Below are 13,365 nucleotides of genomic sequence, written 5' to 3'. Positions count from 1 at the left end.
ATTTACCATAAAAAATAATAGGTGCCTCATAATTCTGTACAATGTATATTATGTAGTACGCAAACAAGGGATAGGTGGGCAAAATTTTTTGCAGTGGTTTTAAGATTGCACTGAAGAGTTCACCTCAAAAACAGCGAAGTAAACTCCGCAAACATTTCTGCATTTACGGTATTCCATGTAGGTAGTAAGGATGCTTCTGGATTTTTTGATAAAAAAAGGGAGAGAGAAGGGGTAAATTTGGCAATGAAAATATTGGAAAAACTGAAAGAGAGAGAGAGTGTGTGGCACTCTGATCATACTACCCAGGGAGTCAGGTAAATCTGATGCAATGTCTTTGCCCTGGGTAGATTATTAAAAGGAAATGGTTTAGCCTGGGTCATTATTTTTAAATGCTCTCGTTACCTAAATTGCCCCAAACTTTTTCCTTTGTTTAGAATAGCCTGTCGTTACCACATATAGGTATCAGCAATTTATTTTCACATTGAAATACTATCATTTGTACTGTATGGTCATCTTTAAACCAATAATCTAAGCAATATTTGTTTACCTTTTTTTTATTTGTTAAGTCTGCCTGACAATTATTTTTTTGAAAAAAAAAAAATTCCTAGGTTTTGCCTGTCACTGTTTGCACAGTTTAAATTTGACAACAAACATTATCTGAACAGGATGCTATAGATTCAGGGCTCAGATGACCTTGTAATGTAATGGTTTCTTTATTTTGCTTTGTAAAGAGCTAGACGGATCTAGGGAGTGCTTCATTATAATTCCACAGTCATCCAAGCGTGAATTTGAGCAGTTGGCTCTTGTTGTTAGAGTGATTTTGGAGGATCATATGCCTGTTTGCTGCTGGGACGGGAAGTGTTGATTCAGGTGATTGATTGAGAAACATTCACAGCAGTCTTAATGACTGTAATATGTCTGGATTGGGGGTATGTTGACAATGTCTATTCTATCATTGACTGAAATGTCCTTGTCCTGTATTTAGGGCGTACTTGAGTTGTCGGTCTAGTGTTACTGATAAAAGTGATATGTGTAGTGCAAAGCATACTTTCCATGCCTGTTGCATTTGCTAATATGGACAAGAAATGACCAATGATATTAAGACCATCAAAGAACACACTTATTTTCAAAGCATTGCCTTTTATATTTCTTCACTATTGACCTTTAAGAAGGGGAGGGACCACCTAATGAGTTGAGCAGTAGAGTGTGTGGTGCATACCCTTGATTATTTTGCTCACTTATTTTTTAAATAATTTTTTTCCTGTGCAAATTTTGCTCAGAATGGTCCAGTTTTCTGCTAGGGAAGACAGAAGAATGTGCGCATCGGCTTTTTAGCGAATGCCCACAAACGCCCACTCTGGCGAAGTCCGCGCTGCACGAATCTAATTTTTTTTGCTTGAAATATGTTCAGGTTGTGCTCCCATTAATTAATCCTGAGTTTCAAGTCAACCCATCGATCCGAAGTTAAATAAAGCGAACTTGAAGATTCTTGCCTGACTTTTTAGCGAATGCCCAGCAAAAAAGGCTTTTTAGCGAATGCCCACTATATCAGCCAAAATATCGGCCATCGTGACACGGGCGCTAAATCTAACACCATAATCACGTCAACAAGTTGTCCCCTGAATGTGTACTCAGTTTCCGTGCTGTACACGCCTGTAAAGTCACTTTATTTTACGAAATACACGGCGTGGGAACCCACTGCCCCGGACGTAAGAATCCAATATGGCGGCTCATTTGCATATTTGGGACAGGTTACTAGCGGCCTCTACCCCGAATACGTGCCGCGGGCCGCGCCGTGTATTTCGTAAAATAAAGTGACTTTACAGGCGTGTACAGTACGGAAACTGAGTACACATTCAGGGGACAACTTGTTGAACATGTTTATGGTGTTAGATTTAGCGCCCGTGTCACGATGGCCGATATTTTGGCTGATATAGTGGGCATTCGCTAAAAAGCCTTTTTTTGCTGGGCATTCGCTAAAAAGCCAGGTAAGAATCTTCAAGTTCACTTTATTTAACTTCGGATCGATGGATTGACCTGAAACTCAGGATTAATTAATGGGAGCACAACCTGAACATATTCCAAGCAAAAAAAAATAGATTCGTGCAGCGCGGACTTCGCCAGAGTGGGCGTTTGTGGGCATTCGCTAAAAAGCCTGTCCCAAGAATGTGTATTTTAAAAATCTGGCCAAAATAGGTGACCTTTGGCATGTTTTGACCTCGAATTGGACCCTGAACCCTTCTCTTCTGGTTGGACTGATATATTAGGACGGGGGGAGAAATCCTGGTCTCATCTGAAACTTCTGGCTTTAGCTTGTTAAAATGCAGGAGTTGACCTCCTGCTTCTTTTATCTAAAGAAACCTGACAAATCCAGCTTTGCAGGGATGGTAAAGATTTGAGGTTTGAAATGTAGATGCATATGTTTTAAAGTGATTGTTTTTGATGGCTTACCCATGTGACAGGCCAGTAAAGCTTTTTGGCCTTGACATTTAGAGGGTTAAACAACAAAGGAAAACAACATGGCTCTTCCTCCAAAAAGGACACATAAGAAAAATTTTCAGGAATCATGTTGAGTCCAGGTAACTGCATGAACTTCAAGATTTCTATTGGAAAGTTTGAAAACTAGAACTTATTTCTTTTCAGTGCAACGGAATGACCCTAGTCCATTAGGACATTAATAAAAATCTTATAGCACTCAAATGTAGGCTGAATTTATCACATACGGATTGTTGTAGAATTTTGTAGGGTTTTTCTTTTGTTTGTCATTAAAGGCCTTTGACATCTGCGGCCATTTTGCTGAATAGAAGATTACCGGTTGTAAAACTGCTGGCTTGACTTCCCAGCATAGAAGTAAAATGGTAGCTTAAGGAGAGCAAAAAAAGAAGAGTTATGTTAAGTTTTTTTGTCATTGAGGACCTTTGACATCTACGGGCATTTTGCTGAATAGCAGGTTATGGGTAGTAAAATTTAAGGACAGGCGTGACTTCCCAGTGCAGGAGTAAAAAGTTAGCCCAGAGAACAGACGGTCGTATAATGGTCCCTCCTGTCATGTTATTGAAACCATGATTTGCCACTTAAAAGATGTTAAGGGACGGAGAACTGGATAAAAAGAAACAGCGCAGCAGTTAGGGTGGCGGAGAAATAGAAATTCAATATGATGACCTGCGAGCGTGCGTGCTGAACAGCGGATTTGGTGGAGTAAAAGACGACGTGGTCGTAACTCATACAGTCTGCAGAATGAGATTGCCTCTCCAACGGGATAGTACACTGTGGCCAAGGGCCGAGTTTTGAATTTCCTACCACTGTATTTCTCAATGGGGAAAGGAAATGTACAGAAATGGATTTTTCATAATGATGAATATTTTGTACCATCATGAAAGCTTTCTTTGTATAATGTGAAGAAATTTAGATGGACCCTTTCCTGTAAAGAAATGTCTGACAATAGGTTCAAGTAACTGTAACATATTTTTCACATTGATAAGGATAATACCATTGGGTCATAATGGCTAATATCATAAGCAGTGCATTTCTTTTGCAATGGTGAACGCGCAAAAAAGACTGTGGTCATTACTTATTGGTTTAGATGAACAGATAACTGACTACTGGAAGTTTTATACCATGTTTCTATTAGAAATTATCATGTTTTTGGATGTATATATAGGAAAGTCCAAAACTTTTCACACGGGAGCTATTCGATTTTTTTCTGCAAAAATGATACCAGTAATGAAAAGGGCTGTCATATATTTCAGAGTAATCTGGATAGCTATGAACTTGGAAACCTGAAAACGTAATTCTTGACAGTTCTGCTAGGTGGTGCCACTAAACCAAAGTGCGTTAATGAAAGAGAATTTTACATTTTCCCTCGTTCATCATACAGTACGTGGTGCAACTATGTTAGTTTTCAAAGTTTGTCCCTTTTTTTGTATAATTGATCAAAAAGAATCAAGCTCTGATATAACTTTTGCATTGCCAATTTTTTCAAAATTTTTGAAGCTGACGATTGTATATTACATGCTTGACATGAAACAAACGTCATTCTGTCGGAAGCTTGATTCACATCTCCTAATATATTGATCACTGTGATATGTATGGCACTGACCACAGTACAAAATTTAGGTCAATTACATGTATTGGCAATGTGTTCAAATTTATCGCTCAGTTCATCTGGTACCAACATGATATTATTGCATGTCTGATGAAATTCTGCCCAATAATTTGTACACTTATACACCAATAAAACAGATGTTTTTAACGTAGTGCAATAAATCCGTAAGGATTATCTTCACTTTGGAACACGGTGGAGGTAGGCACCCTTTCTACTACCAAGTATCGTTTGAAATCAAAACCTCCTTGATATATATAACCTATTGTAGTTGTTTTTGTTTTGTTTTAATTGTCTACACTGAGAAATGAGAATGCTCCAAGTTCTGTATGTGTCAAATTTGCTTTTAATTAGTAGCTCAGTAATTACCCGTTACATGATTTTTTAAGACATGGTTTTCTAGACAGCAAACCTAAGATACCTTGAAACAGGATGTGCCAGTGGGAGATATGGTCGTAAATTTTCCAGTACTCTATAGGTCACTATTTGCTATCAAGTATCATAATCAGAAAGTTGTATAAAACCAATACGACACGCAGTACATTTAACAAACAGGTAATGAATCAAAGAGCACTTCAGGTTTGAATTTTGAATAGATTTCGGGCTCAGCTGTGGCTGGCCGTGAGCAAGGCCATGTCAATGTTGTATACATCAGCATACTGAACTATACCTACTTGTACCTTGAGGCACACTTACCCATTCTCATTCTCATTACTTAGCTTTTATCACAAGTTTTCACCCTGGTTCCTAATCCCAGACCTTTTTGCATTGCTAAGCTTGTTGATTTGTGACAACTCAGTTGGGAGACGATAATGCTACGTGGCCCCTCGGCAATATCACTGCCTTTAAACAGATAGTCTTCATTTCCATTGTAGCAAGGGAAAACAAAAAACGCTAATCTAGAACAGGAAGCTTCCGAGCTGCCGCTGCCTTTAAAGCGATTAAACCGCTTCGTGCCCGGCAGTTTCGATTACAACTACGATATCTCCGGCATGCCCTTCCAGCCTCATTTCCGCTCCCCGTCCCTCAACAAAGGTAGATAATCAAATCTTGCAGCCTGTTTCTGTGTCTCTATTTCCTCGCATGAGACTGGAATAGAATGACGGTCATTACACACTCTACTTTGTTCCTGACCTTGACGCGACCTCTGCAGCAGGTGATGCATCCTGGGCACACCTTTTCCATCTATTACCAGGTTTTTACGCTCCCCCGGTGGGTGCTTCCCCTTCCCATGACCCCTCCTACCGTACATTTTTGTCTCCGGCGCATGCCCTACCAATAAAAGAAGCTGCTTGCTACATGTTTTGGATCACCTGTCAGCAGCAGACAACAGATATCTTTCTGACAGCTCACACATTGAACATTCCCGGTATCTACTGCTATATCATCTAATGGTCATTTGTTGGGTATTTCGCCGATGCCAGGCAATTTGCAAACATTGTTAGAAGCACGGTGTTGGTCTTGCAACTTTCACCACCCTCCAATCATTGCAGACATTATCCGTTGTGGAGAATACGTACACTGTTGTTATAATAGCTGTTGCTACATCAGTAAAAACTTTTTGAAGGATTTTTTGCATTACAACGGATTTTTTGCATTACAACAATAGCCTGTAATATACAATTGCGCTAGACCTTAGGCTGTGATAAAGTTTTGCAGATGTGTCTCCGAGTTCAAAGCAGATGTTTTATAACCAATACAATACAGTTAGGCTGAAAGTCACTGACTTGATGTTACATCCTCGGTCCACGGAGTTAGTTGTTGGGGTGCTGCAGCAGTAAATGGACTGATGGACTGCACTTGTGCTGTAGAACCTTAGACTGCAATTCCCATGCAGGGCAGGACTCTTTTTAATGTCTGTGTGTGTGTGTGTGTGTGTGTGTGTGTGTGTGTGTGTGTGTACGTTTGTGTGTGTGTGTGTATACATGTGAGTGTATGTGTGTATACATGTGTGTGTGTGTATATACATATGTGTATGTTTGTGGGGGGGGGGACTCATGTGTGCGTGTGTGGGCATGTGTGTGTGTATGCGTTTGCGCATACGTGCCTATGTGTGTGTGTGTGTATGATCCTATAAGTACACAACGCAGGCATTCTTAAGTCTTGTGAGATAATGTGTCCTGATAATTAGTGCTCTGTTGGTTGGAGTGACTAGTATTGTCAGCATGGGGAGTGGCCCTGTGACTTATCGGCAATTGTTCTCTCAGTATACTCATCTGAGTATCGACTGCGCAGTCGGATTAGTCGGATGTAAGTAAGAAGAATGCACAAGTGTTACCATTTATTTTTATCGTCTGCCATCTTTGTCTCTGTTGGCGCTGCGTGCCAAGTCACAGACGCCACGTTTGCGACTCGTGAATGCCGTGTACGTGCGTGGAGTGTGGCCAAGCCTGGTGCGCACGCGGGTATCCGATATGCGCCGGGTGGGGGATCCTTCGAGATAGTGATGCAGCTGGAAGAACCCAAGCAAACAGAGATGATCTTGTTTCTCCTCGCCACTAATTCTCTGGGCTGACTGCCATATACTCCTTCCTGTATCAGGATGGTATTCAGGATTGTGTCCTTCCGCTATGGTAGAAAGTGTTTCAGCTACAAAGGATACCATTTGGCTTTTGTTCTATCGTGTAAAGGCAGGATATATTAATCCTTCAGCATTTTAATCTAAGGTGAAAGTGCATTATGTTAAGTTGTACCTTTGGCAATCTTTGTGGATGTCCTGTTTCATACACAAACTCAAGGATTAAGTACTTGGCAGAGATGTCAATTTCTGTATCACCAGTACGCCTACAACAGAACTGATGAAGCCATGTAGACTTGCCATACTCTCTCGAGTGGCTGTCAACACCTAGCACAATTTTTGTAGGTAAAGTTGCAGATTAATGCAAGTATGCCTTCCTTGATACCAGTAAAGTTCTAGAAGCTACACTAGGATTTAGCCTTATGCATTTATGCTAAAACAATGTTATTTTTGAGCCGCTGTCAAGTGACACTAGTGCAAGTTTTATTATTGAGGCCGTGCCATAACGTAGTATGATCCAGTCACCAGAGCCTTTTTATGGCCTGCCTTACCAGCTTTCCTGTCACTGGAGCACTACATTAATGGTGCCCATAACTTTAAGGCTCCCTTTATTGCACTCAAACACACACATACTCACTCACTATCCGCTTAATCGTCTGTTGTTCCTCGTTTTGCAAGGAAAAGCAAGTCAGAGCATTACATCATATTCCTGTTTTGTTGTGTAATGGAGAACCCATGACTGCAATGTACATGTTGATTTATACACTGGACTTGGTGGTAGCCACGTTTGGTGAATTTGAAATTTGCCACAAAAACTGCCAACTAAAGGTTGAAGTACCTTATATTTTCAAGAACTACCGGTACTAACAAATAACCTTTAAACTAATGGGATTTTGGTCTTTTATTGCACCTGGAAATAAACAGGAACTAATGTAGAAGAGCATGATACTATAAAGTACTTGGAGGGCACACAGAAATGAGAATGAGTCAGGCTAGCTTGTGTACTGGGGAAGTTACATTTAGTTTGATACTTAAACCTGCACTGTTCACCAGAGAGTTGCTGAATCTCAGTTTGTAATACAAACAACTGAGTTGCAGCTTGTGATAGTGTCCTACTTTTGCTATAATGTTCTTTACAAGGATGTCCGAATGCCAAATATGCTCTTTCCTCCATCTACTTAGTAAGGGTTTTATGATACCAAAAGTATGTTCTGTTTTGTTGGCTAAGATCCGAAATCCAACCACTTGTTGCTTAGGCCTACCCACATAAATTCTAAAAATCTATTTTTAATGTTTTCAGTTGTCCTGTTAACAGACCGATCAGCCAAGAAAAGCTGGTAAAAGCTTAAACTTCCTTGGGAAAAGCTTTTCTTTGTCTCCCTTCTAAAAGCCCAGAGGACAAGCGAAACAATTTAGTGGTACATGTACAATGTTGATTAATCATTCTCTACCTACTGCGGGAGGGATGTTTGTGACAAATGTTTTCATCAAGGCCAGAAGGATTGTCGACAATATCCACACATGCTCCCAGGCATTCACTGATGGGGGAGTAATGCCAATTCATCAACAGTCTCTATAAAACTCATCTATCAAACCTTATCCACACAGGCTGGTTCCTGGCACCAACTATCGGCCTGACATTCAGGAGCAATTTTAGCTCTTGCAAGTTCGCATGTAGAATACTTTTTGATGAAGATCGGTGGCAAGTCATTACGTCAAGTTCGAATTTTTTTCTTTCTGTCATCCAAAGTAATGCATAAGGTTGCCACGTATCATCCTTACAGTACAGATGGCTAGTTTGTTCAATTATCATATCTGATCTTTGAACCCTCGTTGTAACTCAACGAATAGTTAAGCTGGAGGGAAAGTAAAGTATTCTGAAAGAACAGACATAGCCTTATGAATAGCACACTTACACGTACATGTATCCTGATTTAAAGGTTGGGAGTTCAATCCCTACTCCAAGTGTAACTGTTTGATCCCTGCGTAGAACAGTTTGCCCTTGTTCAATCCAGTTTATTCAGCTGTAGAAGATACGATATTCCTCACGTTCCATCAAATACACCATGCAGTGTAAGGCCCAAAGTAGGATTCCGTGAGGGGGAGGGGGGCTCCAAGTTTCCTCATGCATACGAAACTTCATATACAACATATCCAGTAAACAATTAGTTGCTTTTGAACGCAGCACCTCACTGCAGATATCCTATGAATAATAATATTGACAGATGACTCGTGACTCAGAAGGGTCAACTCTTTAGAATAACCCGTCAGTCCGTCTCTCATCCATTGAGCTTAGATATAGGTTACTGCCTGAGGCTGGGGACATCCATTTTAGAGACTATTCATATAAATAGCGAATCCCAATGTTCTGCATGGGTTCAGTTTCATTTCAGGCACAGAGCATATAAAACTGCCTCTGATGTTTTCATGGCTATTTTCGTCACCAGACAGACCATAGACACATCAGTCAAACAACAGTATGTGCCAGGACATATGGACACAGTTGTACAGTATGGAATCTTTGATACGCTGTGAACACATGCCAACTTGATATTTTTTAACAAAGCTCAAAATGCAAAGTTGTGATATTTTTCTTGTTTGTGTCTTTGAGTTTTCCTTAAAGTTACTTTTTCTTTTGATTTAAAAATCTATTCAGTTTCTTCAGTAACTTTTGTATTGTGTGTCTCTTTGCATTTTTTACAAGGTTATTTTCTCTGTATTGACAGCTTTGTTTGCTTTAACGTTCATCAAATAATGTCTAAACTGTTAACTTTTCTTTTCTTTTAATTAAAGATCAGTAATTTTGGAGTAACCTTAGGTCAATGTACAATGATAGAGTGCTGTTACTGCCATAGATTGCTTAGGGCACTGTTGGTCGTTCCAAAAGTATTTTGTTGGAAAAAAGACTGGCTCATGCCATGTCCCACAGGGAAAAGTTCTTGATCCTTTGACATTTTGTTATTGCCAGTGAATGAGCATCATTTTTTTCCATATTGTTCCTCTAGAATCCATCCAGACTGACCATGTTCTATCATATTCTATAAGCCGTCAGTGCATCAATTTTTAATTCCTCTTCATGTGTGTGTATTACAAATGAATCTTTTATTGACCAAGTAATCAATAAATCAATTGGTGGACTTCTATCCTTGCTCTAAAAGTTGATATTTTCCCTCGAGGGACAAGTGGATTGTCCGGCACCTCTGGAGAAAAATGGACTGGGAAACAAGTCTTCTATTGCATTTCTGGCACACCAAGCTGTTGTTTTAATGGAATGAAGGTATAGTCTATAGAACAAATTCACATGACGTCATTGGTACGTCATTGCAATGTTGGGATGCCTTTTTGCATTTCAGAGGATCCTAACTCAACCATTTTCGAAAAAGGAGAGATCTTGAAGGACTCTCTCTGTTTCACAAGTGGTAACAGCCTCACTGTTGAGCTCCTGGTTCCAAATGGTTGGTAACTGAGAGATCCCGGTTCAATTCTAGGTTGGGGACATCTCGGTTGGGGCTGCACCCATCCTTCAGAAGGGACAAAAAATGCTGGCCCTGTATTCAAGGAGGTGCCTCAAGCACGTTAAAGGAGAAGGGCTAGCAACCCCTCCCTGTAAATATATATTACCCTGCAGCTAAAACAGCATGGAAACTTGCTGCCCTATATGCCAACAGGTGCTAAAAGGGTCTAAACGAAACAAAAGAAGAGTTCTTCTAACAGTCCCTAGAGAAACAACAATTAAGTTTTGAAATTTGAGAGAATAAAGATGACTTAAAGATATTTCAAATTATACACTCAGATAAAATGCAAAGACTCTATGCATAACGTTTACCCTATGTTTAATTGATATGCAAATAGAGACCTCAACATGGCAGACATTGTGCACTGCTGTGACACAATCTTCTTTGATATCAAAACTCTTTTCAATGATGTTGAAAATCAAGATCATGGCGTTGAATATGCTCTATACACCTTTGCCTAATGGTAATCTAGGATCAAACTGACTTGAATTAACTTTGAAACTAACGCCAGTCCCTTCAGACCAATAAATGTTGGTGTCCCAAACTTAACGCTCTCACCACTGACTTATGCCATAACCAATACAAATTTACAGCAAGGATGAATCCAAAGCAGGTGAATCTATAAAGGCTGCAAGTATAAAGATATGATTACAACATCATTGAATATGCATCAGTGGAATTAGACTGTCAACAGAATATCTCAACAGAATATCAGCTATGCAAAAATTGGAAGACTTAAGTCTTGAATATTGAATACTTTGTGCTAGACTAATAGTAAAACCACCCTGTATGCTGTTAACTTAAGAAATCTCAAACAGCCTTTGGGGATCATTTTTGTCACCGCAAAGATTTCTTGTGGTTCAAACTCTTCACTGCCTCATCGCTCTGTCTCTCTGATAATAATTCAAGCAATCCTGAAGTTGGTGCCCCAGGCAGGAAACCAACCATCGTCGACTCAACTTGATTTACATGTGTTTCTTGATATGTCTAGTCCCTCCGAGGCAAAATTCTTACATTAAATGTTTCTAAATACAACCACAGTCTTGTGAACATTTATAAAAGTCAGCGCAGGCCCCAGGCACGGTCTGTAAATGGCGGTGTACCACAAACAGGAACCTTCGGCAGATTTATTCCGGGCAGAAACTGATGGAAGTTGAGCGATGGCTTCCGATGTTTTTGCCACGGAAGGAAAATGATTATCAATAAGTCTGGGGAGACAAGGAATTCTTCTCCATCTTAAAAAGAGTGGTTATTCCACGGGGAGGAAATTTAGAGCGCCCATCACGTTTGTGATGGTCTTTCGTGCCTGTTCGATGTTCATGTAAATGGTGTGAAGGGCTCCCGTGATATATTGTTGGAAAAAGTTTTCAAATGGCAAACGTTGCTTGGCATTAAATGAAGGGAAGCTTTTGACCATTAGCAAAATGGCAAGCTACATTTGATAGTCCCAGAAGAAGGATTATTTAAGACTCAAGGTTGAAATTGCTGGAAAGACCGTTTCATTCCATAGATTTTTACATTATTTTCAATGTATTTCCCGATACTGCAAACTTGTTCTACATTACTTTTTACATCACATTACTTTTCAATAGTTCTGATGGCTTTCCTCCATACTTGAGCTGTCTATCATACATGTACGTCCATATTTAGTAGGTCCATCTTACTACTTCAAGGTAGTGACTTAGTACTTATTATTCAGCCACGGCCACTTAAACTCATTCCTAACACTGCTCACTCACTCAGTCACTCCCCACTCTGCTTTTTTGCTCATTGTCTACATGTACATTTGTATCTCATTCATCCATCCATCCATCCATCCATCCATCCAAAATTCATTCATTCATTCATTTAATCTCACACTTAACTCATTTAGTCTATTACTGCGGTGGTATGTCCTTACTTTTTTCTTCCAATAGAGTCAGTGAGAAGTTATCGTAAAATCAGCATATTACCAATGATGACTAAGTCCATCCATCCATCCATCCATCCGTCTGTTTGTTTGTCCATCTGTTGGTTCATTAGTTGGTTCATTCGTTCATTCATCCACTCTCAAACTAAACTCGTTTAATCCATTTCTTCCCATAGAGTCAGTGTGAAGTTATCGTAAAATCAGCATATTACCAATGGTGAGTAATGTGTCCCTCCCCTGACCCGTGCTCCGTACATGTACACCAGACCCTGAGAACTGCTGAGCCGTACCAGATCCTGACAGCAGCCCTTTGTCTCACCCCTAAACTTGGCCCTGCCATGGATTTCCCCGACAGCTGACATAACTGGATGCGAAGTGTTCAAGAGACAATTGATGCGACCAGAAAACTTTTCTGCGACGTGCGTGTGCTGCGGAGGTCAGCAGGATGTGGCGCAGTCGTTTGTCTTTAGAGCGCATTTCGATAAAATCATGCCGAACTGAAGGTTACGTAACAACGTGTCTAAGATGGTTGCAGCATCCAACATTAAAAGCAACGGAAACAAAATGGGCTATTATGGGGCTTTTTCTTCCAAGGTCGGTGAAATATTTTTAGTTCAAAGTGTGTCAGTGAATCTATAGGACTTCCTAAAAGATGGCCATTTTCAGAGAAATGTGTGGTGAATGGCTGTAAACTTCCAAGGACATGGAAATAATAGTTCCTGCTTATGTACAAAGAATCTTTTTCCTTCTCACCCTTCCCCAAAGGAGAACTGTTTGAAACATCAAAATAACCATTAACTCTTCCTTGATTTCTTTGTAAGATCTCTGTGGCTAGTACTGACTTAAATGCTGCAATTAGGGGTTATATTTGTAGCAACAAACTACTTTCTGAAATGCTCTTGGAAACATTTCAAGCGCTGTCAGAGATTTTTGTTGGAAACATTTCAAGCACTGTCAGAGGTCAGAGAAGTTGAAACAGAACCTCGCAGTGTTGGTAGTTGCCAGAAAAAGGATAAACATTCTTTGGTTAGACCTTTCTTCTGGGCACAGCCATAGCCTTTCAATAACAGCTGAGCTCCAACCAGTACAGCACAAAGGGGAAAATTGACTGTAATTGAAAACAAGTAATCAATGGTAGAGAGGGACATCTTAAGATATTTCATCATTAAATAACAAAAACTGCAGCACCACGGACAGCGCTTAGAATTTCCGGACCAATTTGTATAGCTTTTTAAGGTTCAACAACAATACCAATTATCCTAGTTATCTTTGGGCGTCTATTTTCATAGTGAAAAAAATCAGAGTTTTATTGAAAGATTGT

The 13,365-nt window shown here is 39.9% G+C and overlaps 1 protein-coding gene across 2 annotated transcripts in view; it reads left to right on the top strand.

Moving 5' to 3' along the window:
• Positions 1–13,365, top strand: part of LOC136423492 (muscleblind-like protein 1) — a 182,509-nt gene that overhangs the window by 42,087 nt on the left and 127,057 nt on the right. The gene's annotated exons all lie outside the window — the stretch shown is intronic.

The sequence above is a fragment of the Branchiostoma lanceolatum genome, chromosome 17 (assembly GCF_035083965.1).
Source record: "Branchiostoma lanceolatum isolate klBraLanc5 chromosome 17, klBraLanc5.hap2, whole genome shotgun sequence".
Taxonomy (NCBI): domain Eukaryota; kingdom Metazoa; phylum Chordata; class Leptocardii; order Amphioxiformes; family Branchiostomatidae; genus Branchiostoma; species Branchiostoma lanceolatum.
The sequence above is the reverse complement of the archived record's forward strand: the minus strand, read 5'-3'. Positions and strand labels throughout refer to the sequence as shown.